Below are 27,283 nucleotides of genomic sequence, written 5' to 3'. Positions count from 1 at the left end.
GCTGCATTTTTCTATTTGCGCTGCAGTCACTTCTTTCGAAAAATGCCCTTTAATCTTTCGTCTATTCCAGCGAGGTCTTTGTTCTTGACCAAACAAAAAGTTGTTGCTGTTACGGGTGTAAAGAATCACCTGTGCCAGTTGCTTCTAGTTGGTGCATTTCACATTCAGCATATTCTTTTATAAAGGGTGATTTTTTAAGAGCTTGATAACTTTTTTTAAAAAAAAAAACGCATAAAATTTCTCATCGGTTCTTTATTTGAAACGTTAGATTGGTTCATGACATTTACTTTTTGAAGATAATTTCATTTAAATGTTGACCGCGGCTGCGTCTTAGGTGGTCCATTCGGAAAGTCCAATTTTGGGCAACTTTTTCGAGCATTTCGGCCGGAATAGCCCGAATTTCTTCGGAAATGTTGTCTTCCAAAGCTGGAATAGTTGCTGGCTTATTTCTGTAGACTTTAGACTTGACGTAGCCCCACAAAAAATAGTCTAAAGGCGTTAAATCGCATGATCTTGGTGGCCAACTTACGGGTCCATTTCTTGAGATGAATTGTTCTCCGAAGTTTTCCCTCAAAATGGCCATAGAATCGCGAGCTGTGTGGCATGTAGCGCCATCTTGTTGAAACCACATGTCAACCAAGTTCAGTTCTTCCATTTTTGGCAACAAAAAGTTTGTTAGCATCGAACGATAGCGATCGCCATTCACCGTAACGTTGCGTCCAACAGCATCTTTGAAAAAATACGGTCCAATGATTCCACCAGCGTACAAACCACACCAAACAGTGCATTTTTCGGGATGCATGGGCAGTTCTTGAACGGCTTCTGGTTGCTCTTCACCCCAAATGCGGCAATTTTGCTTATTTACGTAGCCATTCAACCAGAAATGAGCCTCATCGCTGAACAAAATTTGTCGATAAAAACATTTCGAACCGAACACTGATTTTGGTAATAAAATTCAATGATTTGCAAGCGTTGCTCGTTAGTAAGTCTATTCATGATGAAATGTCAAAGCATACTGAGCATCTTTCTCTTTGACACCATGTCTGAAATCCCACGTGATCTGTCAAATACTAATGCATGAAAATCCTAACCTCAAAAAAATCACCCGTTACCATTACTCGGAATAATTAAATCTGGCAGTGGATCAGAGCGGATGTTCCAGTTGCTGATACAGCGGTTGCAGGGGCTACTAATAATGCTTGCATGTAATGATGTTTGCTCTGTAAAGTAGAGGGCGTGCGTCCACATACTTGTGTAATGAATTACATACAAAGCTTTGAAAGTCTTCCGCACTCGTTTTATCTTGTTTGTACATCACTTTTTATTCAATGCACTTAGAAATCTCGCTCACACATAGAGTTACTTGTATCTGGAACGAAAAGACATTGGCTGTGTTAGTTTGAACTGCTTGGTCATTAATGTAAATATTGCTGCACTTTCATTGCTTCTGAGCTCTACTGCATATGAATATATCCTCACTTGTCTCCTCATTTCACTTTCAATTTCCGCAGTTTGTTTATGAAGCCTTAGAGACGCTGATTTCTCGTAACTTACATTGCAATTGCTTATAAATATTATTTTCCGACTACTTCCTCTACTCGCCAGATCTCCCAGCAATATTTGTGAGAATACTGCCCCAATAACTTACATAAAGTAAAATAAATTGAATATGTGTGTTAGGTGCAAGCACACCCCAATTCACTAGCCACACAGTCATACTTTGAGAAGCGCCAGCCATATGATGGGAAAAGTCCTCATCCACCTTTCCTCATGTACTCGACGCTTCTGAGTGATAGAATTAACGGTTTAGTAGCCAAAGTGTATTATTGAATTTGGATAGGTTTGGTGAGTGAATGTTTAAGCAAATTGGGAAAATTACAAAAACAATTATATGAAATAATTTTATTTGGTTAAATATAATTTATTTTTATGAACTCTTCATCATTTCATCAATTGCTATCTAATGTAATTGAATTTTACGTCGAATAAATTATATAAAAAAATGAAAGCCGTTAAAGGAGAAGAGTAGAGTAAAGCAACAATGGTTAGATAAGAGCAGCAAAGCCGTGAAGTGAAAGTGAACATGGAAAAGGCCTTCAAGTGCTGATAAGTGGCACTTGGCCACTACTGGGCCATAGTAGAGAACGACAGCTTTGTACGTGGGGGTCACTTTAACATGTTATGACACCGTGCTGAGGGGTTCATCCAATACATGAAACACACAACGATTTTGTTCTCTATACAGAGTGTTTGTGCTGATGCTGCTTTGTTTTCAACGTTGCACATCTGTTTTGGTTGTCGGAGCAAATGGCCAAAAGTATATGAAAGTCCGGCATTTTCTGCTGTTGACATCTATAGCCAACTACAGTACACTAAACATTAGCCCAAGCAGCAAACGCTATATATATGTTAGCTTTTGCAACGCTCCTGCACCGCCCAAAAATACGATGTACAAAATTGGATTTTGATGAAAAAATGGGGAAAAGGCGAATGCATATATAAAAACTATATAAAAACAAAGAATACATGAATAAGAATTTTCAGGATTCCTCTAACAACAATACAAAGTGCACTACTTACAATAGCGACATTAGGGTGGTTCTAGGACAAAGTCGAGATTCGCTTTAGTGCTCGCACACCTATTTACAAACGACCCACACACGATTTACAAAGTCTTCTGATTTAACCAACAATGAGATATGAAGGAACTAATGCTCCAAAAACACACCCGACCTAATGTCAAAAGAAGCGTGAAACTTATCACCAAATAAAAACCAGAAGACAGAAACATAAGTACTTACATAAGTCCCTATGGAACACATGTGCATTTATTTACTTGTACACAAAGTGCAGTCTTGCAGCAAGTAACTGTACATTGGTAAACGACAGGGAGCAGACGTAAGTGACATGCCCAACAAAGTTGTAGGAAAGTTTCTAATGTGAAAAGTGATGAGGAAAGAAATGAGTAGAGAACTAAGAAAACGAAAAGGATTGACAATGAAAGACTCTAAAGAATTTGGATTAGAAATGAAGAAGAGATGAAATATTATATAAGTAAAAAGGGCCCTTTTAACAGGAAAAAATGTTATTTTATTAAAAAAGAAGTATTTATATATTACATAAGAAAGGAAAATTACACAAATTCTAAGTGGCAAGGTAATTGAACGAGCATAACTAATATGCGTAATGATTAATGAGTGGCACATATGTTCCTTTGCCAGCTGTTGCCGCTATGTTCACAATGTTCTGTTTAGCCTAAGACATTCCATGCATCGCACTACTGGCACGTGACTCGAATATAAATGCTGTGAGTATGCTCATTCTAAAGATTATAATTCCTTTTTGAAGAAACTTATTTTAATATGCATAACTAATAGGGGCGTCGAGTAAAGCATTGCATACTCAATTTGTAGGAGAGAACACATTTATTGGTATTTCCCATTGAAAGTATTTTATTGCCGGACCAAAGTAAGCCACGAAGCTATGCTTGAATCACTTCTTCTTCTTGACTGGCGCAGCCACCGCTTACGCGGTTATAGCCGAGTCCAAAACAGCGCGCCACGTATCCCTTTTTCTGGCAGTTTGGCGCCAATTGGTTATACCAATCGAAGCCAGGTCCCTCTCCACCTGGTCCTTCCATCGGAGTGGAGGTCTCCCTCTTCCTCGGCTTCCACCAGCGGGTACTGCATCGAATACTTTCAGAGCTGGAGCACTTTAATCCATTCGAACAACATGACCTAGCCAGCGTAGCCGCTGTCTTTTTATTTGCTGTCTATGTCGTCGAATAACACATACAGCTCATCGTTCCATCGTCTGCGGTATTCGCCGTTGCCAATGTTTAAGGGACCATAAATCTTCCGCAAAACCTTTCTCTCGAAAACTCTCATCGGATGTTGACACCGCCCACGCTTCTGCACCATAAAGTAGGACGAGAATGATGAGAGACTTGTAGAGTTTAGAATGCTTGAATCGCACCTGGGCTATTTTTCAGTGTCTTGCGTAATATGGACCGAGAATTCGCCTTAAAACGCCCACGATAAACAATTTGTATTACGATCAGGATAAACTTAGACGAGTTTATTTGGAGTTCTTAATCAGCAAAGAAGAAGAGAAATGAAATATATCTTCTACATAATCCTTTACTGGGAAGTAAGTTCGCCTGTGTGTACATGCGGTGACAATAATTGAGTTGACAATAACCACAGGATATTAGGAAGGTGTCTGATTCCATATGCTGTTGTTTTTGTTGCTTTAGTACATGAAATAAAGTCAATCTGAAAAAAATACGTACGTCTGAAAAAAAGTACGTTCGTGTTCAGTTTGAACGTTCAACTTTTCTCCCAGATTGTAAATCATTCACTCTTTCTTGTGCTGTTGTTGTTGTGAAATGCGAAGAAGTGTATTAGTGGCTTTGCCTTATCAGCACTTCTACTGCCACGAATAGCAGTGCTACTTTCCACCCCCACAGATGTGTTGTTGTTTTCGATTGAGGTAGGAATTTATAGTACTCTGCGCGAGTAGCTTAAGCTGTAGCAGCAACTGCTAACGGCTGAAACTCAATTAAACTGCAAGGCAAGTGAAATCAGTCTGCGACTCTCTGCATATGTTTATGTGGGTAAGCGGTTGACGACTTAGTGGCAGGCGAGGGCGATATGCAATGCGCACTAAAATGGAAATGTGTGAAGTGGAAATATTTGCATTTGTTTTAATTGAATGCACTGAACTGAGCATAAGTCAATTTCAAACTTGCTGAGGCTTTAGCTTCGTTCTTATGTATTAGAACATCTGGTTCTATCAGTGTATAGATATACTTCCTCGTACTTACGGATGTTCATATAACATATACATTTGGAGGTTCTACTAAAATATAGAGCCAATAAAAACTGAATATCTGCTCAGCTTTTTCAGCTCAAAATAGTAATCCTACCATGCAATGTGCCATTTTTCTGACTATCACCACCAGTGGCACCCCATATTTGGAAATTAACCTAAACTTCACAATATTGATAATATAAGCAACAGCGCCATCATCAGCACCACCGTCATTAACTTCAGTACCTCACGCTTGTTGAGAGTGCCTGCTGAAAGACAGTTTTGTGCGCCATAAAACCAAAATCTCGATTATTTTTCCATTCGATTGCCCCAAATGTGTTATGAATTCAGTAGTGGGTGGAATCTTAAATGCTCGGTCACCCACTATGCTGAATATGTATGCACATATGTACGTATGAACATTGTTTTCTCAATTTTTTGCCTTAAATGACCTCAATTTGCCGTCTTCTTTGTTAAATTGGAGGGAGGACAGAAAGGGTACAAATGCGAAAAATTTAACACGGTTTTGGCTTAATGAATGGTTTCGGCTAATACATATGTATGTACATTGTGTCAAAGCATATACCATATATGCCACAATAACGAAACTAAGTGTTTTTACATTATGCTAAATGTGGTGAAAATACATTTGAAATAATCACAATACTCTAATTATTTATATTTCAAAATTAGGAAAACTTATAATATTCTGGAGATAACCAATACTAGCGATACAACAGATATTATTAGTCACAAATAAAGGATCACCCTACGGATTTTAAATTCATATTGTGTGTAAGCTGCACCTTCCCAAGCCAATTTCAATATTAATTTTGAGTGCCGAGTATATGAGGAAAGGTGGATGAAGACTTTTCCCATTGTATGGATGGCGTTCCCAAAACTGGGTGCGGCTGTGTGACTATTGAATTTGGGTGTGCTTGCTTACCTAACACACATATTCAATTTATTTTACTTTATGTATGTTATTAGGGGACATCAGGCGAGTAGAGGAAGTAGTCGGAAAATAATATTTATAAGCAATTGCAATGTAAGTTACGAGAAATCATCGCCTCTAAGGCTTCTTAAAAAAACTGTGGAGATTGAAAGTGAAATGAGGAGACAAGTGAGTATATATTCATATGCAGTAGAGCTCAGAAGCAATGAAAGTGCAGCAATATTTACATTCATGAAAAAGCATTTTAAACTAGCACAGCCAATGTCTTTTCGTTCCAGATACAAGTTACTCTATGTGTGAGAGAGATATTTTCTATGTGAATTGAATAAAAGGATTAAGAGCATACTTAATCTATGTGATTTATTATACACACGCCCACTACTTTACAGAGCAAGCATTATTAGTAGCCTCTGCAATCGCTGTATCAGCAACTGATCCACTGCCATATTTAATTATTCTGACTAATGGTATAAAAGAATATGCTGAATGTGAAATGCACCAACTAGAAGCAACTGGCACAGGTGATTCTTTACACCCGTAACAGCAACAACTTTTTGTTTGGTCAAGAACAAAGACCTCGCTGGAATAGACGAAAGATTAAAGGGCATTTTTCGAAAGAAGTGACTGCAGCGCAAATGGAAAAATGCATCAACATGAACAATTCACAGTAATCTGATCCACACATATACACTCGCGAAATAAACAACGTTTACTGATCTGAATAGCAATTCTTTTACATGTGTCCCTAACGTTAGAGCTTTGATGCTCGCATTACACACTCCCAAATGCAAGTGAGTGAGATGAAAATGCGCGATACACTGGCCAGTGAAACAAATTTGCCTTAAGGAAACCAAGTCTTACGAGATAATAAAAGATGAAAATGATAGAGAAGAATTCGCCGTTCGTGGTTCCAAAAATAAAATTAACTCAAAGCAAATTACAGAAAGCATTTATAAACTACTAAAATCTGACAAGTGTAATCAAGTCATTATTATTTAAATGAAAATGAAATGCGATTGTGGAGCAATATTTATTTCCGTTCATGTGATGTTTGTATAAGAACATTTCTCTTATAAATGAGTTCGCTGACTTCTTTGCCGCAACGACAGCGATGCTGTGATAAACAACGGAATTCCGTGCCAACCAGTGAACGACATCCAGGTCAGATGAAACTCGAGTAGCCAACACCGACAGTCTAACAAAGCCTCAATGCTTTATAGGACACCGGTGTGGCTTATGGTTACAACAACATTTGTTATCATTTAAATTTTACAATCTTCCGGTTGAGGTCATTAACTACGTTTCTAGGAACCAACAACTTTCATGGTTTCATTTGTATATATAACACAAACTCATTGCATATACATAAGCTAATTGAGAGGTGTAATGTTTGGATTTTGTAAATATAGAACCCTAAACCTGATCACTACGATCGATAAATTTCTATAGAGGAAAGTCCAGTACTTGCCTCTTTTAGATCCTTTTTGCACTTATATAGTATTTGTGAGATGAAGGTCTTCTATCTTCTATAAGTTTCCTTCTTATTTGTTATAAGCTTCCATGTACTATTATTACTGCATGGACACTTGCACTAATTGAACTTTCGTCTATTGAACTCAATTTTTAATTATTGCTCAGAAGTCATTAAAGGTCATGTCTCCGATGCAGCCATTGGACTTGAAGAAGTTCCGACATGCTTTTGTCACTTCGTTATTTGCACCGGCGACGAACTTTTGCCAAGTTTAATGTTAACAACTTTGAGTATTACACCATTATCTACGCCTGTTTTTTGACATTTGCTCTTCCATGTCATTCAAAATGCAAGAGCGTTGTGTGTAATAAGAGCAGGCGTAACTGCATTGATTAATATGGGAAATAGCCACTCCTGAAAAGATTCGCTTTGGATAGTTGCCGCCCTGCCTCTGCTCTCCTGAGTTTGCAATAATTGACTTATCAGTAATTAAAATACCTCAAAACTTTGGCAATTCCTCGAAAGTTTAATGAAGTTCGTGTTCTAGTAATCAGGGCGTATGAGTAACATTTGGATGCAACTTGTATGATAACTATACTGGCAAAATACGAAATTGACTTTACTTCAATACTATTATTTCGGTATTTACGAGTATCTTATACCATTCAAGTATTGAAAGCCAAAAAAATGCGTTTTCAACATTGCTTAATTCAAAGTGAAGTTGTGAAAACTCTCAATGAACTATTTAGGTAGCTCCCCTCTGTTCTTCTCGCTAGGAAAAATGCATATGGAATGCCTTGTACTGCCGGTTCGCCTTCTCGTCCGTGGAATGCGTTAATTTACAAGGGTTGTGGAAAGTGCTTCATAATTTCCATAAAATTACTGTGGATAATAAAGTAATTTACTGCTTTCGTACGTGGTTTGCTGTTGCTGATATTGTTGTTGCGAAATACACGCCAGTGCAGTGTCCTGTTTGTGCATATGTCCCTACTCTCTGTACACTTCTGGCGTCTGCCAGAATGCAATTTAATTAAAAGTAATCTTTGATTTATGCAATCATAAAGCTGGATTATCCCCATGCAAACAAGTGACAAATTTAAAATAAATGAGTTTACACCTTAAATGAAAATCAAAATGTAAAATTGCTTGCAAACGCATTAAGTTGCGTATACGCAGTGGTATTTGGTACGGATCATGGTTGAGAATTTGATCAGTTACTGACTACGCCAGTCAAGAATTTAGTGTAATCAGTCGCAATGGATAGGTGCTAACAGAACTCATAATTATTACCCTTATTCAAATAGTAAAGTTTCGACTGATTGGCATAGTTTCGACCTCGACATCAAGGCATCAATACTACAAGCAATTATTATATGATTTAGGGCTATTGGGTTTATCGGCAGGAGATTAGCAGTTATATCAGTATAAAAGCGTTTTTGATTCATTAGTGATGTGATATTGGCATTGGTTGTGAAGTGCTTTAACATCATGTCAACTGTGCTATATCCGGATTAAAGCAATAAAATGTCTATAGTGCATTATGTGTTGGCCATAAAACAATTCTCTCACCCTCACCTACTCTCAAAGTAGTATAAATAAATCTAAAAATATATCTCCAAAATTTCACATAGAAAATTCGCAGACAAAAACTCTTTTCAATTCAACTCAAACAAATTGGGCAAATTTCAGAGAAACAAAAGGCATCAACACTCATTATGCCACATAAGCGGCTTAAAAGCTGTCTGAATTAATGCAGAAGAGGAAATCAAATGCCCGCATTGCTTGCTTAGCACAAAGCAGTTTCATGTGCACAGAGGAAAAAGCACCAACAACCGTATCACTGCACATGCATTCATGGTCGTCCGCTGTTTTACACTGCACATATGCTTCTTGCCAACTGCGGGGCCTAAATTATTCAGAGACGATGCAACACCAAACAGCCTTGGGCTCCTAACGGTGTTTACTCTGCTGATTATGATGCCATGAATGACAGCAACACACCACTCCTTTAAACAACAGCAAGGGGGAAGAGCAGTGGTGGCCGATCTAAGCTGGTTGCTGAATCACAGAGACATCCTATGAGAGTCGAGCGATTGCGGGCGACCAAAGGAAAAGGAAAACGTTGAAGCAACGCCTACAGATGCTTAGCTGGTGATAGAAAAATCCACAGCATAAATTATGTAAAGTACTCGGCCACATTGGCGACCCCTTTTCATATCAACTCAATATATCTTATTTCAATGTGTGGGCAGTCAGTGCAGATAGTAAAAGTTCGGTCGTTCCACTGCCGCATTCTTACATTGGTACATAAGCTGTTAGCTGTGCTGTTTACCACTTCCACCATTTTTTCACTTTTTTACTTTTTTTTTAGAATTCTATGACTTTGCATTGAAAAAGAAAAATTTTGTTTTAGTATCATGCCGTGAAATAATGTAAGTAGAGAGGAAGTTTCTTTTCTCAGAAGATTGATAGCTGTTTTAAGGGAACTTTGGAATTTGAGAAGATGGTGCCGAAACTTGAAATAAAATGAGCTCAAATTTAAAATTTATATCTCAATAAATTTAAAAAGAATGATAAAAACATGTAGTACTTGCTACAAAGAAATATAAAATAATCGTTTCACAAAAAAGTCATATTTAATACCGAGTATAAGAGACTTAATTTATGTATTCATGTCAATTGCTTTCTGCGTGGGCTCGTAGACTGAAGTACTTTCCATGGTCTCTCTTTGACATTTATTCATTTTCTTATGTACTTGTCCTTATCTCCTTCCCTTCACACCCTCTCTGTGTGCTCATTGCACAATAGGTGGTAAGGAAACCGCCACTTAGTCAGTCAGTCATAAACCGGTCTGAGTACGCTTATCAAAGCTTTTGCATAAATGGGTATTTGCTGAAGCTCTTTGACTGGAGGATTTGTCAGTATTTCGTGAATTGTTCGCAATGCGTCGCGAGAATTATTAGCTTTGTAGAATCTGATGCTGTATTACACTTCATCAGAGCCTCTGCATTGAGCGCCTAAAATTTTGCCAGAAATTTAATGAAAAAAACGGAATTTTTTGTTGGATGATTTATATGGTATCACGAGCCAAAAATCGTGCGACGGTGCGATGGAAGAAAAACGCAGACTCAATAAATCAAATTAATTAGTTGTTTGGAAACTCATTTGTGTTTGGAACTGTCTTAGAAAGCAAATCCAACTTACAACTGTAAGCCGTGGTACCATCCCTTAATGGTTTAATTAATTTATTTTTATCATTTGACTTAGGAAAAGTAAAATGATGACAACCAGTTTAAATAAAGTCCATGTGCTATTTTCGGGGTCATATGTGGATTAAAATATAATTGCATTATAGATTGAAGAAAACCCCCATGGATACATGGATATATAGCTCTAGGTCTGCAATGACATGCCAACTTCTGCTTTGAGTTCGGGAAAGCAATTAAATACAAGGTTACACACAGAGTCACATATTTTATAAAATACCAAATAAAGAATTTATCATAGACATATACTAGTCTTCATACATATGTGCTTGTGGATACTACTAAAGCACAGAATGTTGAGGCCGCAAGTGTGTAACCGAAATTGCAGCGTTGCTAGTAGTATATTCAGCTGGTGTGCTGCATGGCTGAGCAATTACTAGGACATGTCACCATTGCGCTCAGTCAGCCGAGCGAGGAGAAATGCGAGGCGAGCGGATTCCATTTTGTGTGTAATTTCAATTATTTGTCAGTTTGTTGTATTCAAATGTAACGGAATTCGCCATCAAAAGAATAAATTGCATTCAGGACAAAGCCAAGGATGGAAGAAATCCTCTCCACGAATATTTTTATAAATATGAAAAACTCAAAATGTTTGAATCCAAAGTGAATGGGTTGGAATGCAAAGGCAAGCGATGTGTCGTAGTATGCATAAACAGGGATTCTAGATAACGCAGTTATTTTGTCTTTGATTTGCGGTGATTTATGCAGATTCAGCTGGGTTGTGGTAACTTGTTCTCACGCGCTGTCTACGCCGTAAATCAAAAGTCTTTCAATATTGGTTGTGCTTTGGTGACATTTACCAAACCTGCGGGCGAAAGTGAAATCATTGGCGGTGTCAAACAGCAAATTCAATTTAACCCCATTCAAAACCCTATATTTAGGCAACTTTTACCAACAAAATTTAGAACTAAAGATTTTACGCCTCTGGAAATATATTTTTCAATTCTTATGAAATGAATTAAACTTTTACGAATTGCATTTTTATTGACTTGAATTAAGATACATATGTATATACTTAAATTATAGTTAATACATTAATACTGCCTGTTTTAATTCATTATCGATAATCGAAAACAATCTCTGACTAAGATGTTAATTCTTATTCGGAAACGCCCGATGTCCAGCGTGGTCTAAGCATTTAATAAAGTGCCGTCGGTTGTTGTAAATTCCTGAAATTTGAAATTATTGAAATATCATTTAACAATCTTAATTGAAAATACCCGTCTGAACTTACTCGTCTTTCCATGCGGTATACTTCATTGCGTGAGCACCTGCCCCAATGTTTGCTCGTCCCAGCGATTATTTTTTTCAACTTTTCTGTCATTAAGATTGAATGTCTGCCTTGCTCCGAGACTTATGAGGTGAGTGATAGCTGTTCAAAGCAATTCGTTGCCACCAATAGATCATCTTTCATCTCATTTGATAGGCTGTAAAAAATTATAAAATATATTAATAATGTGTATATTATTTATGTAAATATTTATTATAGCTTTATTGTATATTAAGCCATTATTTTCTAATCTCAGATAGTTTATTTGGATAAATTTTTCAATATGGCGTTCTTGGACTGATCCGAATGAGTCGTGGGTGCGTATGAGTAACATTTCCCTTCTAGTCATCTAGTTCAAATCTTGATTGCCTTACAAACCAGTATTTACATTTGCGTTTTGTACTTGGCATTGGCAGCTCTTTGGTTGAAGTTTAAATACTTTGTTTATTCACGTATTATTTATTGTTTTAATTTGTATTTTTGTTTTAACCGGAAAATAAATATTTGAGCACGGTCACCAGTTTCTACAGTTTTCGTGATTCAATCATTGCACTGCATTTGTATATATCCATAGCAAGGCAAGACAGGTGAGAATCAAGGCTTATAATTTTTACGCCTGTGCTCTGAACGGATTTGAGAGGCATGTGATGGTCGACGTGACTGGGTATAGTAGCAATAAAGTGCGTTCTCCTTAACTATACTGTTTGTCTGTTTCTGGAAAAGCTACGCACAAATTTGTTATATTTACATAGGGGGGAAGTTTTTATCTTTGATGTAAAATAAAAACTACTGTCGTAATCCATGAGATGCTTCTCACTGTAACCCTATCATCAATATTTGTCATTAGTCATCAGTCAGCAGTCAGTACAAGTGGAAGAGTTACAGTGAGTGTATGTGATGAACGAGTACGTTTTCACACAATAGTTCGTTGTTTTCATAAGTTTGTTTGGTGTTGTTGTTGTTATGTTTATGTTAGCATTAATGTTATTTACATCTTTCAAATCTTATCAATCATCGTTTGCGACATTTATGGCTTATGAATACATTAAAAAACGAATTTCCCTTCGGTTTAATCTCCACTACCGGAGGAAGACATATGATTCAGTAATTGAAAGATCTTTGGTTAAAATAGACTTGGTTATGGGTAAAACACACGTTACACGTAATTTTGAACAAAAAATTTTAAATTTATACTGAATTTTAAAGAATTTTATTTTTTCACATATTTCTCTTTTTACGATTACACAGTGCGAAGTATCTTAACAAATTCACGCTGCGACAGGCGCAACATGTTGCCAGCGTCGTGGTAATGCCCGTTTGCTTGACACCTGCTGCTGCGTTTCTTATCACTTAGTATCGTCGTTGCCACCCATGAATTTTGTAGAATTTTTTTGCATGTCTCACATGTTGTATTCTGATGAAAAATGGAAGAAATATTTCTTAACACCTTGTTTTTGCAAAGAGCTTCTTCGCTCACTTGTTTAGTGCGTCTTTTCGATTATATTTTCCATGAAATATATATATTATGTACATACGTATGTACATATGAGTGCATGTTTTCATTTTTTTTTTCTTTTTTTTGGTAGATGCTACTCTGTAGACGTTTGGATGCGTATTTGATGAGAAGAGAAGAAACTTTTCTCGTTATTCTTTTTAAATAAATATTGGATTGTGGAAAAAGTTTAAGAATCTAAAGAAATCAAATAATCCATTGCGGTTTCTCTTTGAACCTTTGTATAACTACATTATTTTATGGTTCAGGTGCTAACAGAGTGAAAATATATCGATGTATTTGTTGCTTTCCCAATGTAGCTACACTCATTAAAATCGTTCTCATTCGATGGCACATGGTGGCATGTGTTTTTTTTGCTTTCGCCATGCTGCAATATTCATCAACTCCCTCGAGGCTTCACCAGTGCACTGCAGTGCTTTCAGTTCCTCATTCACTATAGCTTCCTTTCGAGCATAAAGAGTCGCGCTAGATGCATATATGGGGGAGTTTTTTTTAATATTTGCAATGAAGAATTTCTTTTATGTTGCATCTGCTTGCTTTTTGTCAAGGTTACTGCGTCCTCGCAGTGTAAGTGTGTGGGTTTGGTGAGTTTACGTATACGCTGGAGAGTTTATTCTAAAGCACGTCTAAGGCAACTAACTTTCGAAACATTTTAAGACTTGGCAATATCATCAGTGTTTATTGTGCTCCATTTGCTTTGTTGTTGTAAGCGCTGCAGTCGTTGACCTTGGTCAGAAGTGATGGCATTTTATGGCGTTCCCCTTTGCTGATGTTGATGTGAGCTGGCAGCAGGGCTTCGCTGCTTTTCAAAAAGCTTTCATTCTTCTTTCCGCATTATTCGCATCGTATTTCTCTGCAGTCTTCGTACTCGTACATTCGCTTGTGGCACTTATTTTCTCTTCATTTCGAGTTACATTTATCATAATTTTGTGACAATTCCGCTTGTCGCATTTCCACCTGTCCATCCCCGTGGAATTTTCTTATATTATTTGCTGCTTACGAGCAAATGCGAAATTGATTCAATAGTTGGCAGTTTCACTTAGAAGGAACGTGTCTGCCGCCCTCGAGCATATGTACGTGGACCTCTAAGGCTGTCCTTATTATTTTGAGAATTTTTTGGCGACATCGTGAATATCATATCAAAATGAAAATATCCAATATTCTCTGCAAGGATGTCCTTTAATGCGCTGTTAATAGCGGAAATGAGGTGTATTTAACACCAGCAAGAATTACAAATTGATTTTCTATGAGAAAACGTAAATTTTCAAATATTTTTCTTTTCTTTTTCACCCAACTCCCAAAAGAGATTTATTGCTTGGCATTATTTTAGTTTGCTTTAAAAAAATCTTCAAAATTCCATCGGTTCCCCGTCTTTTTCTCTTAATGTTAGCTAAAATGGTCAGGATGGCACTTTGAAAGCCAGGAGCTAGGTTCGAATATATGAATTTATATTTTTTAGAATATGTGGCCAATGGGAAGAATATTTGGACTTGGACTGAGGGCGACAATTAGAGTAGGCTCAGGTTGGCAACTGTAGTAATGTCGACTTTGCTCAAACACGAACGATTTCTTAAAGCATTTATCAATTCTTTCCCACTAATATGCTTTGCCAGTTTTCTTCAAACCTGAGGCATTCTTAGTTAATTTTGGTGCTCACATAGTAGCAAATAATTATTTTGTCTTTGGTCTTTTACTCTGATGACTGAGGACGCCTGGCTTTTGGCTGACATTTAGCTGTCATCTTTGAGTTGTGTGCTCGTCGCTTTGTGAGTAGCGAAGTTAGTTTGCTTGCAAGGTCATCGTTGGCCGCAGAGCAAACGGAAAAGTGTGGACTGATGAAAATTCACTCAATAGAGAGTGAAGGGGTGAGAGAGAATTTCACATCTGCACAACACCAACAATGACAACTACCTGCTCGCCTGCAATATTTTACCGTTTCACTGTGATTTCGAATTTTTACTTGTACTAATTTATGGTGTTGGCACTGTTATTTCCTCTATTACCGCTGGTTTGCATTATTACTGTTCTGTGCTGTTTGCAGTTGAAATTTCGAAAGCTGTATACAATTACAGTTTGACGTTGGTCTGTGACCAGTTGGGAGTCTTCGAATTGCAAATAAAATAAAACTTTCTCAATTCTCCTTCAATTAAATGCAAATAGAAAGTCGTACAGAGAAGAACGCAGGCGTCTAAGCTTTTGACAACAATATATATTCATAAGATAATGAGTAGTAACATCTAAAGATAAATCGAAATATCTAGCTTAAAAAGTTATTTGCATAAGATCTTCTAAGCTCTTCTCCTTTGAGTTAACAGCACAACACACACCACAATCACGATGGGGAGCTTAACCGTACAACTAGTGAAATGCTCGAGCCTCATAAAAGGTGTGCTGCTGCTTAAGTCAAGGTCAGCAGCCATTATTTTTATTTAGTCCGAAGCAAACTAGAAACTAGAAATATATACTATACTAGACACTGTATGGAATTAAGGTTAGGTGAGGTTAATATCGTTAAAAAATATGAAAAACTATATAGCGGCCACTGCACCTAGTTTTTGTCATTGCACTTCGAAAATGTAATGAAATTGGTTTCATTGGCAACGAAAGCGAGTTTCATTGCCTCGACTAGTGCATTGAAGTTGTATTTTGCAATTTCATAAAAGTAAAGTGGATGAGCTGACGAAATTGGGCCTTAATCAAATGGAGCTATGCCGATACTTGCACTGCATTACATTTGCTTTTTATTTTGCTAAAGAAATTTGATTTAAACAATGGCCAGTGGTTGGCGCAACAACAAGAAATAACAGAAAAATTCAGCAAATAAATTTAATTTCATGAGAGGAGCAAAAAATGCAAAAAATTCACAGGTCTCACACAACGGAGGCTCATCAGCTAATCTGCCAGTGCAATGCATTTAGAATCGCTGAGTGCACCAAGCTCCAAGCTTCTCTTTTTTTGCATGAATCGCTTGTGGTCGCGGTGGAATTCCGCATTTCCAATGATATTCTTTGTCTGTCGCTGTCTGAGTCAGCGAAATTAAATTGGCTTCGATTGCAATCACTGCAGCTTTAGAATTTATTTCGACGAACCTCTGCACGAAATTGTGTGTCTGTGTTTGAGTCCATGCACTTGTAAGCCTCTAGAATGTTTTACTTCCTAAACTAAAGTAAATGCTTTTCGCTGAACTGATAACGCCTGACTGCATCTGAAAGTTTCCATTGAAGGTTTGAAAGAGTCAAGCAGTCTTAAATCGAATTCCGAACAATGCAACGAAAAGTGCTGCCATCGAGATGAAAAATTGCAAGCGCTCTGTAAGATATGCAATGGTATTGAAAAGTTATTTGATCGTTCGTTTGTTCGAAAAGTTTATTTGTTCGTTGTTCGCCTTGAGTTCTTGCTAAGGGGAGGCTGAGGCAGTACTTTTCAAACATTTGTTAGATAATTAATTTTAATTAGAAAAATGCGAAGTTAATGCATGCCCTGAGCGAAACTCAATTGCCAGCAAATGATTATTATGAAAGTTTTATTTAAAATTCCTTCATGTGGGAACGTTTTGATGCTTATCTCATACGCTTCATCTGCATAAGGGTAATTTACCCCCAGCTCTCCCGAGAGAGCGCGTAAATTGCAATGGCGGATATCCGGCGGTGCTGACTCACACTCACAGCCTCTAAAAAACATTTATATGGGTACGTATGTATGTATGTACAATTAAAAATCTAAATTTTTTACCGAACTCCAAATGGCCGTGAGCCTTTACTTATTCGGCATGAGGACTCAAAAAAGTGTGAGTGTATAAATTAGTTGTATTTATTTGAGTTGGAAAAAGTGGCTGAAAACATGGATTCAGCCAAGAGGGAAATACTCGCTAAAAGGTGTCATGGCAGCACATACATTTGTTGTTGTTTTCCATTCAGCATTGCAACAAGGTTATCCTCCCAACAGAGTTATTTGGCCTTAGGCGCATAAAAAGATACATTAAACAGTCAGTGCAATGCATATGAATTATTCAGCGTACTCAAATATGTACTCATACTCGTACATAAAGAGAAGCATGCAAATATCGCATATTCTGAGTAAAAAATAGCTCGTAAATAATGGAAAATACACGATGCTGCAGCAATATAAGCCAGAGTGGGTTGGACGGTTATTCACAATTTTTCGGACCGCCTTTTAAGGGCCCAAATTTTTAATGTAAATACGAAACTTTCGCATTTGTTATTCGCATAAGTGGAAGATTGTTATTGTATGTTATTGTAGGAAATTGGAAGCCTTTTAAAATAAATAGCGCACATCACACATATCAGTGAAAAGGCGAAAGCCAAATCGCTTGGTCACATTCGCAGCAGGAGCTTGCGGCTAGGATAATATATTACACTTGCGTGCCCGACAAATGCAATTTCCACGCTAGACAGCCTACTTACAACAAATATGATATTCTGCACGGGCGCCCTAGTAAAATTGGACCGCCCACAGTTTGCTTTCCGTTATTCCCCGCAAAAAGTTCGAACGTGAAATATAACAATGGAAGCATTTACGCTGGAAGAAATGCTGATGCCAAAAAAATAAATTAACAAATCTGGCAAGAAGCTGTGTGAGTGGCGACCGCAACATATCGCAATTTCAATTTGAATAACTTCGGGTTCAACCGCATTTGTTTTGGAGCAGCAGCGAACAGCAATGACGGAGCACTGCCTTTCAATACCAACTCGTACAGACGCCGGGAGAAAAAGTAAAGAGAGCGTAGCACATCCTTGACGACTTGTGTACGTATTTCCTACTCAGCTTAGAGAGCTTACCATAGATACACTCGCAAATTAACGAACTCGCAGCAACTTACAACTACAACAAATTCTATCATCACTACTTTCCACCGATTTGAGCCGCTTAGATGCAATTGGTGCGGCACATCTTCGCCATAATTCGCTTTTCCAATTTGCCACCAAAACCAAAATTGTAAATCTTCCTACTAAATCTGACACAGCGTCTCTGCGTGCTACTGTGAACGCTTTTAGTGGCGTCGTAAATCTCGAGTTAGTGAAGTGAAGTTGTACTTAAGGCAACACTTAGAAGCCGCAAAGCAACCAAAAGCTTTCAGAGCGCCACCACAACGCCAACTTCAGTGCAGACAGTGCCTTTGGTTGAGTTGAAGGGCTCACATGAACCAATCAGGAAGTGTTATTAGGATTGAAATCGATATTTCGTGGTTTCAGTTTCCCAACTTCGCTTCTTTTGCTTATGCTGAAGCCATAATAGATTTGTTTGGCCACACAAACAAATAATATTGTTAAAGGAGGTTGGATATTTGAATCATGTTTGCCAGTTGCTCCCGTTATTACTTTTGAGTGAAATTAAGATTTTTGGTTTTGGTGCAGAGGTTTTCCTTCTTAGTGTTATATTCAATTGAGTACATTTAGACCATTAAATAAAATTTTTATAAATTCTCTTGCACAATTGCCACGTTACATTCTTCTTGCCAATTTGATACCAAATCAGTATAGAATACCAAAATAGCAACACAAACTTGGATAGCTGCTCATAACGATGACACAGTAATAACAATGGCAATCAATGCTCGTACAATATCGTAGCAAACAGCTCGGATAACAGAGATGAAAATAGAGTATAAAAGCGGCAAATGAGTAAATTAATGACTCTGTCGCGAGTGCATTAAAAAGCCATTAAAATAATTCCACCAAATTACATCGATGAAATTGTTCGCGGCATGTTAAACCCGTTTGTTGGTCGATTAGTGGTTACTGTTCGGGCTCTGCTTACTTTTGTCACGCTTGCCACCGATGGATTTTTATTTGGATTGTATTGTTTTTAGACTTTGAATTTAGAAGTGATTAACTTAATTTGGTGTTAATTGTATCAAATAGCTAATTTGTGTATATTGTTCACTAAATTGTTAGATAGCTCACCTGAAAGTTATCGTGTGTCGAATTTCATTTCGTCGAACGAAAACCACGCGATGGCGATTTGGAAGGTGGAATTAAAAATTCCAGGCGGCACGTGGAAACACGAGCCGTTATTTCGGACCACAATATTGGTGGTGTAGGTGCCGTCGTAACCTTCATCGGCGCTGTGGGAAAGAATATGTATAAGTAGATTAGTGTACTGTGTGCTTCAGTAAAATATTTGAAAAATGAAATAAAAAAGGAAAACAATTAGATAAATCAAAAAGTTCAGCTATGACATGATGATTATTAGAGTATTTATAAGATTATGACTTCCTTTAGGTTTTTAAAATATCCAACACATTACCGATATTTCCTTAAAGCAAGTCGGGTCTAGGGACGTATTGAATCAATTTTAATAATAATAATATTATCCGGATTTAATTTAATTAACATATCTAGGGGTTGTCTGATATTTCGCAACATTGTTTTCATCTGAAAGTTAAAGGAGGGTTATTTTGAAAAAGAGTTGGTATATATTAGTGTCACTATTTGTTCAATGTTTTATTCCGATATCTTCAATGGTACTCTATTTATATATTTTAAAGTGAGATAATTAATTTAAATTTACAATTGTGTAGTCTGATTACATCCATTTTCAAATTGTAAAGATTATATTGTACCAAACTGGGATTTCAGCGAGAGTATGAAAAGATTATTCCAAAAAAGTATATATCCCCATTAGATAATTCAGCATATAAAAAAACAACGAAAATAATAATCACCACATCCGCATCATACGACGTATATGTAAGTGACTATGCAAGTGCACGTGAAAAAAGGTAATAAAAACGGGAAGTTCATTTAAGGCGACCAACGAAAATCAACACGTGAGTGACATGCAGAAAAGTGAGTAAGTGAAAAGCAAGAACAATTAATGTGTGTATGTTCATATGTGTCCGCGAATTGCACATAGTCATGTGAGGGCTATTTGTCCAAGAAAGTCAAGGTTTACAGAAAACTGAAAAATCACCAGAAGGCAGAAAACTCGTAAATTGTTGTAGAAATGAAAATTCAGCCAAAAGGTGATGGTGGTGAACTGCTTGGGTGAAAGAGAGAAGGAGATGATGCTGCGTACAAATTGCCGTTTGCCGAGGCTCTGATAGCCATCAATTATTCATGCGCGAGAGTGCCCCTTCGTATATTTTTTATAAAGTATGCGTTTGGTGTAAATGGAGGGAAAACAAATATTTCGATTATTGTTACTTTTTAACTCATTTACACACGTCACTTCTTAGTCTATACAAATATTATTTCGATTTTAATAAACGTAAACTGGGTAAATTATGATATCAAAATGCTTGCAATTATTTGCCCCACGAAATGTATAATATTTTCCGAAGGATATGCCGATATTGGTTCGACTATGGAAATGGATATTGGTTCGACTATAGCGGCAATGCCAATGCCCTCCATTCCTGCCTACACAAAAAGAGGCATAGTGGAAAAATTGCAATAACAAACGTGTCTCGGAGATATAATCAAATACCAAGCGAGGCATATGCGTCATAATTTACATCTATTATGAAAATAGCTAATTGGAGGAAACTAAATATTTATAAATGACGTCTGACGACAAATGACTGTTCAACATTTGTGTAGGATTTTCCTAGCATCCATTTCATAAAATATTTTTTTGACATTAACTCTACACTTTCCATTCGATTAATAAAGACTTTCTAGATTTTCTACTGGGTTAAAGTGTATCTATTTGCCTTTGGGGTCGAGGAACTTTTAATAATGAAAAATAAAAGCACTAAAGGGACATTCAAATGGGCATGGTGAATGTCACTCTAGACGTGCGGGCGGGTGTGTTGGTGTATGGATTAAAGCAATTATTGCGCCTGTGAACGCGTCAGTGATTTAACACAGTCTCTGATTTTTTTTTCACTCTGAGTATGTGGATTAACGTGACACTACTGTTTCGCCACAAATCACATACGCTAGTATTTATGTCTGACTGCGAAAGCAGACTCTATCTTTTAAAGGCTGTGAGGCGGCTGAAGGCGAAAAGGCGAAACAATAAACGCAATTAATACCGATGTTGGCTTAAACTCTTCAATGAAATATTAATCGCGATACGTTCTCTATTCCACTCACACACTCACACTGTTGCAATATTGTACTGCTTTTGTTAGCATATAATTTTTTATCTGTTTGTGTATGCAAAGTGAGCCGCCTGTTTTGCTTCATTGCAATCGTAGTTTTTATTCGGAAACCCGTTTCTATTTAAGACACATATTTTCTATTGAATATGCATCTATTGTAACAATTTTCTTTTATTTTCAACAAAATTTCGATAATTCGATAATTTTGCTGTGATCACTAGTTGACACTAAAACCAAATTTGACCGGTGACAATGAGGAAGTATACAAGCTCTTTAGCAGTGTACCACATATGCTAAAGATTTTTCTTATAAATTTTTACGTAGAGAACCTCAGATATGTATTAAACCATAAAGTAATCACCCGCATTCAACGAGGGGGCCTTAAACGTGCCTCAGGCGTTAAATAAAAAATGCTTTTGTATGGAATAATCGTTGCTCCCAAGGGCTTAATAGTTAAAGCGCTGGCAGTCAACTCACCTGTTGTACATGAGCACATCCGGCTTCCAAAGTCTGTGTGGAGGAATGCGGAGATCCCGTACGCCGCCATACTCGCTTAAGTTCCAACGCAAGTTCATGTCATTCCATTCCTAAACCATAAATTAAATATTCAATTAAAATATTTTTAAAGTTCATCATCAATCATAACTGTAACTGCAACACTTCGAGTATGTGACTCAACTGAAAATGATTAATAATCCGATTTCTGTATTGAAAATATAGGATTCAATTAAGTCATAAATATTTGCCTAATATTTTTTTCAGATCGAAATGTAATCAAAATTATGATGGATTTGACGGTAAAAATATATTTTTTGCGATTTTCTCTCATAAATTCAAAAAGGATTCTTAAGTTTTAAGAAATTCTTATTTTAAGAGTAAAATAATTTTTAATTAAAGTGAACATTTTAACATCACATTAACTCGGTGGTTTCTACGATGGCTCTTTGTGCCTCTTGCGATGTCATTTACAGCAAATCCATTGAAAATTGCAACAGCAACCGAACATTTTTCTTTTAAGATTCAATACGACGACCTAATCTCGAGAAATTTTTATTAATGGCACAGTGTTGCATTGTTGCTGCGCTAAAATACAATTTCCTAAGTACATGAGTTGCCAGAAGTAATCAAAATGCATTTGGCGCAACCGCCAAATTATAAACGGAATGCAAAACGGCAAATTGCTTCAGCGAATATATAGAAAACCGTTACGTGTTGAGGCAAATGGCGAAAGAGAGAAGAGGTGGTTAAAGGGGCTGCTAGTTCCAGTTACTCTTAGACATTAATTTCGATTTCAGTAAAACATATTATTTGCTTCGCTGTAGGTGTGACGAAGGCACTAATGGATGATGAATGATGCAGCGCTAAGAGAGAAAGGCTTCAAGCAAAAGAGAGCTTGGTCGACAAATAAGTGGTCATAGTTTGTAGTGCTTGTAATTTTAAGCTTTCTTTCGCAATAAATATGTTTCGTGATTAAATAGGTGCCACCCCATACATGTGGTAAAGAATCTGTTGCTTGTGCAATCGGCGGACGAAAATGGAATGGGAAGCAAATCTGTGTCGATGTTAGAATTAAATATGAGCAAAACAAATATTACATTCCAAAGCTTTAACACACACACACAAAGATTTCTGCATCAGTGGACAAACCATTTTCGGGAACAGCAAAAGGAGGTTTCCAATTTCCGCAAAAAGCAATTTTGGCAAAACAACGAAAATAGAGACTTGCAAGCATAGTGAACAAATAGCCAGCGTCTAAGAACAATATACCAAAGGGACAAATTACAAGAAGGCAGTGCTGCAAGCAGAGTGATGGAAAGCGCTTCATCATGACTTGTGGCAAGGGAGTGGCGAATAGCAGTGGCGATAGTGGAGCGTGATTTAGAAATCATGACAAATGGAACCGACACATTGGAGATGGCCAGGAAGGCAAAGGATATGTCTAACATTTCACAAAGTACCGGTGGTATTACCCATTGTGCTCAATTGGTGTTTTCCGAAAACAAAACGAAATCTGTGATTTGAGGAATGGACTGCATATACACCTACTCATAGCTTATAGCCACATGTGCCACATTTCGTTTTAATTTACTCGTCATAATTCCTGAATGAGTGATCGGTAATTGTGAAAATATGAAAAGAAACGGAATATGAGAATTCGTAGTGTTGTTGTTGTTTTCGTGAGAATATGTAAATGCGAAGCGTTTTGTGAGCTGCTCGAGACACTTACATTAATCGTTCACCATTAGACACGCAATTATTGTCACTCATACGCACCGTCATACTACTCTGCCACTCACTGCATATGAAAGTGTGTGACAAGTATTGAGTTACAACAAAGTAATTGCATTTCCATTAGAAAATTGCATAAAGAGGGCCTTATTATGCGATGGTGATGTGTCGCTGTTGATTGTTGAAGGATGAAGGAGGACTGACTGGGGAAGGATGACAGAGATTAGTTTTCTCTTTCCTTTATGATGTGTGGGTGACACAAATAGACGCTCGCCATCAAATTACGCTAAAAGCCGTTCACCCGTTTACACGTTAGAGTGAATTGCAGATTTGCAGTTTTTTCCTTTCTGAGCCACTTTTTGGTTTAACACTTTCACTTCATTGCTTTGGATTTGACTTGTCATTCTCTGTTAGAGCCAACATCTGAAAATCTCATGAGGCGAAAAGGGAAGTGATGAGTTGGAAACAAACATCAAATGTCTTCGTCTTCATCTTCGTTGGATGAGGCTATTGCAATTAATTTTTTTATTACTTAAACTTAAAGTACCATTCCTTTATAAATATAAATAAAACATATTTTTCATAGGATCAAATCATGTTGCATTTATGAGTTTCACCCTACTCCTCAAATTTCAACAGAGAGTTTTGGTGCCCAAAGCAAAGGCTGGAAGCACAAAAGGCGATCTTGAATTTATTAATTGTATTTGATGAAAAAAATAATATATGGTCGACAATCTCTAGCTTAATGAGAAAGCAATGACCATTGCTTCTAGCAAATACAAATATTTAAAGATATGACTATAGTCACTCGAGAACAATGTGTGTTTATTTGCTGTCTGTCCACAAGTTTGGCAATAAAAGCTGTTGACATTATTCCCTTGGCAGACGATTTGCCGACGCTGAAGATTAATGCGTCTCTAATCGAGCTATCTGATGCTCTGACATGTTCTAGACTTGAATAAAATTTGTATTCCAACCAGCAGATGCTCGCACCAATCGAACGACTAATCAACACTCTCTTCCTCTCTTCGCTTTGGCAGAATTTGCTCATTTGATTTTTATTTACGCAATGTTTCGTTATTTATTTGACTTCTTGAGCTTTCATTTAATTTCATTTCCTTAGCTTCGGATTTATGTGTTTGTTTATGCATGTTTCAATTTCCCAACTTACCAATTTGAGCCAAATGTTTGTTATTAGCAATTGATTCTTCTCGTCCTGCAAAGAGAAAATACTCAAATTAAATTGTCAGTTAGTATATCAGCAGTTATCAATGGTTTTTGGATATAGATACAGTTAGATTTATATAGTTTGCCAGCTTTGGCTTAACATATTAGAAATATTAGTAATTATAGTTACAACACTTGACCACTGTATGGATAAATAGTGTAATATGAAATCTCAGTTTATTGTCATATTTTCATATTTTGAACAATATTGACAATTCGGGGGCGAATTAACGTATCAGCTTGAGGTGGTAATCTTAAGTGATTCCTTAAGCAAGTTAAAAATGACATTTTGAGTACTTATTCATCGACTTATATTCTCCTCCGTAGAGGGTTTAAATAAAGTATACATATATTCTATAAATAACCGCATGTCTTGTCCTCACATCTATTGCTCTGAGTGCGCATTTGTAATCCGAGAAAACCATTTATGGTAATCTCCCTCATAATTGGAGCTTGGTAATGAGTTGTTCAGGTGTTGCCGTATGGTAAGAATTAAATGCGCTTAATACCCAGAGGAGTGGCCACTTCTAGTCATACAAACACCTTTTTTTTGGCGAATAAATTGATATTGAGCTGGCATTAAAAGCAAATGGAGGCGTTTTGCATAATTAATTAATTATTGCGTGTGTAATGAAATCATTTCATTATTATTCAGAATGGGCAGCTTAACCTAAATATTGTTAATGTTATTAGTGCATAAACCTATTTCAATATAACAAATCATGTTCACATATGTATTTATTTACTCTTGAAATTGATTGCTTTTCTGATTTCCAGTTTTTCGCCTTCTAAATACGAATGTATGTACATAAGTTGTTTTTGTTGTGTTGGCATTTATTTGAAAACAAATTAAATTTTACACCGCACAATGAAACCAATCAGAGGAAAATAAACAATTGAGGGTGAAAATCAACAATCGAAAAGTAATTGGCATTATTTGTGGCGGCAATTTGATGAGCGAATCAACATTTGACAGCTGTCAAATTCAAACCTCGTGGATATGAAAATTAACGTAAATTAAATGTACTTTTTTTAACAGCGGCAAATGTCTTGTTTACCTCAAAACGGCTGCGCAATTAGTTCTAAGAACTAAAAACATTCCAGCTTAGATGAGCAGCACACTCAAACTTCAACACATACATGAACACATACATATATGACAAAGACATTTATTATTCAGCAGCGTAGAGAAGTGTGCTGAAGGACATCGTATATACAGATTTGTACAAACATTTGCTAGAAACTCTAACAAACACAAAAGGTAAACAAGAGGTATTCGAATTCGTACATTCAATATGGCAACCCTCGGACATTGGTTGGCTAATTAGGTTTGCCACAATGATTTTCGCAAATAACCGGAAAATTTGCGTCCAAAATTGTTAGCGCTTTTAGATTCGATGTCCACAGGATCATTCGCTGTTTTTGTTACATCAGTTGCAAAGCATGAATACACAGCAAATACTGATGCACATGTCAAAGTTCGCCAAATAACTGTTGGAAACACGCTGCTGCACACGCTGTTAAATAAATAAATACCAATAACAACAACTTGCTCGTTTGCTTTGGTGTTGACAGTGTTTTAGCAAAACATGAAAGTTGCACAGGCTTTGGGGAATTCGCCAAATTTCATACCATTTAACAAAACTAAATTTACAATTTTTTTATATTTTTTGAAGTGATTTGACAATTGTTGAATCCAATTATTCATATTAGCCAACCTGTGTGCTAGGGAAAGCAAGTGTAATACTTTCCCTAGCCATGTTGGCGAGAAATTCCAGTTCATTGCTGTTGGCGGATCAAGAAAGTGGTTAAATGCAAATTCAATTATTTAATTGATTAAATCAAATTCAGTTTTTGCTTAATTAATTGCTACTTTGAAAATATGTATGGTTTTGTTATTAGTGTCGCTTCATTTGGTAATAATTTTCAGACAACATCCCGAGAAAAAAGTTAAGTCATGTAAAAAAGCCTTAGTCCACAAATTGAAAGAAACAATTCACACATTCTCACATTAGTTGCTGAGCGCTTGCCATGTCAGAATGTTTGCGGCCTTCATATATCATATATTATATAAATATAAATTATAAGGTGTGGAAGTCTCATGCAAGCGAAGAATTCTTGCATATATTTCTTGTGTTATTTGCAGAATTTTGCTCAAAAGATAAAATTGCTTTACACAAAATGCTCGAGCTGTCCTCAGCCACTGGAGAACACAGGTCGCTTCTGAGATTCAATTCGGTGAAAAGTATGCGCAGGTGCAAAGAAATTAGAATAATGTGGGGAAATTCCTTTTTCAGAACATTAAATATAATTTGTGGTTATGTGAGTCTGTTTTTGCGCTTCTTGCAACTTGAGTTTGTTAAGGATCGAGTTTCTTTATCGTTGTTGTTTGCAATTTAAATTGGTTTGTTGTGCACAAATAAAATTAATTTACTCTGCTAGTGAGTATCCTTTCGCACAACAACTACAGGA

The 27,283-nt window shown here is 36.8% G+C and overlaps 1 protein-coding gene and 1 long non-coding RNA gene across 2 annotated transcripts in view; one reads left to right on the top strand and one right to left on the bottom strand.

Moving 5' to 3' along the window:
- The window catches only part of LOC128922039 (uncharacterized), a 275,031-nt gene that overhangs the window by 28,083 nt on the left and 219,665 nt on the right, over positions 1–27,283 (top strand). The gene's annotated exons all lie outside the window — the stretch shown is intronic.
- The window catches only part of LOC128922038 (neuronal acetylcholine receptor subunit alpha-7-like), a 120,112-nt gene continuing 104,371 nt past the window's right edge, over positions 11,543–27,283 (bottom strand). The window contains exons 5-6 of the mRNA XM_054231365.1: positions 11,739–11,931; positions 11,543–11,673 (exon numbers count right to left, since the gene is read on the bottom strand). The gene's annotated coding sequence lies outside the window, so the exon portion shown is untranslated. The remainder of the gene's footprint in view (positions 11,674–11,738; positions 11,932–27,283) is intronic.

The sequence above is a fragment of the Zeugodacus cucurbitae genome, chromosome 5 (genome assembly GCF_028554725.1).
Source record: "Zeugodacus cucurbitae isolate PBARC_wt_2022May chromosome 5, idZeuCucr1.2, whole genome shotgun sequence".
NCBI classification, from domain to species: Eukaryota; Metazoa; Arthropoda; class Insecta; order Diptera; family Tephritidae; genus Zeugodacus; species Zeugodacus cucurbitae.
The sequence above is the reverse complement of the archived record's forward strand: the minus strand, read 5'-3'. Positions and strand labels throughout refer to the sequence as shown.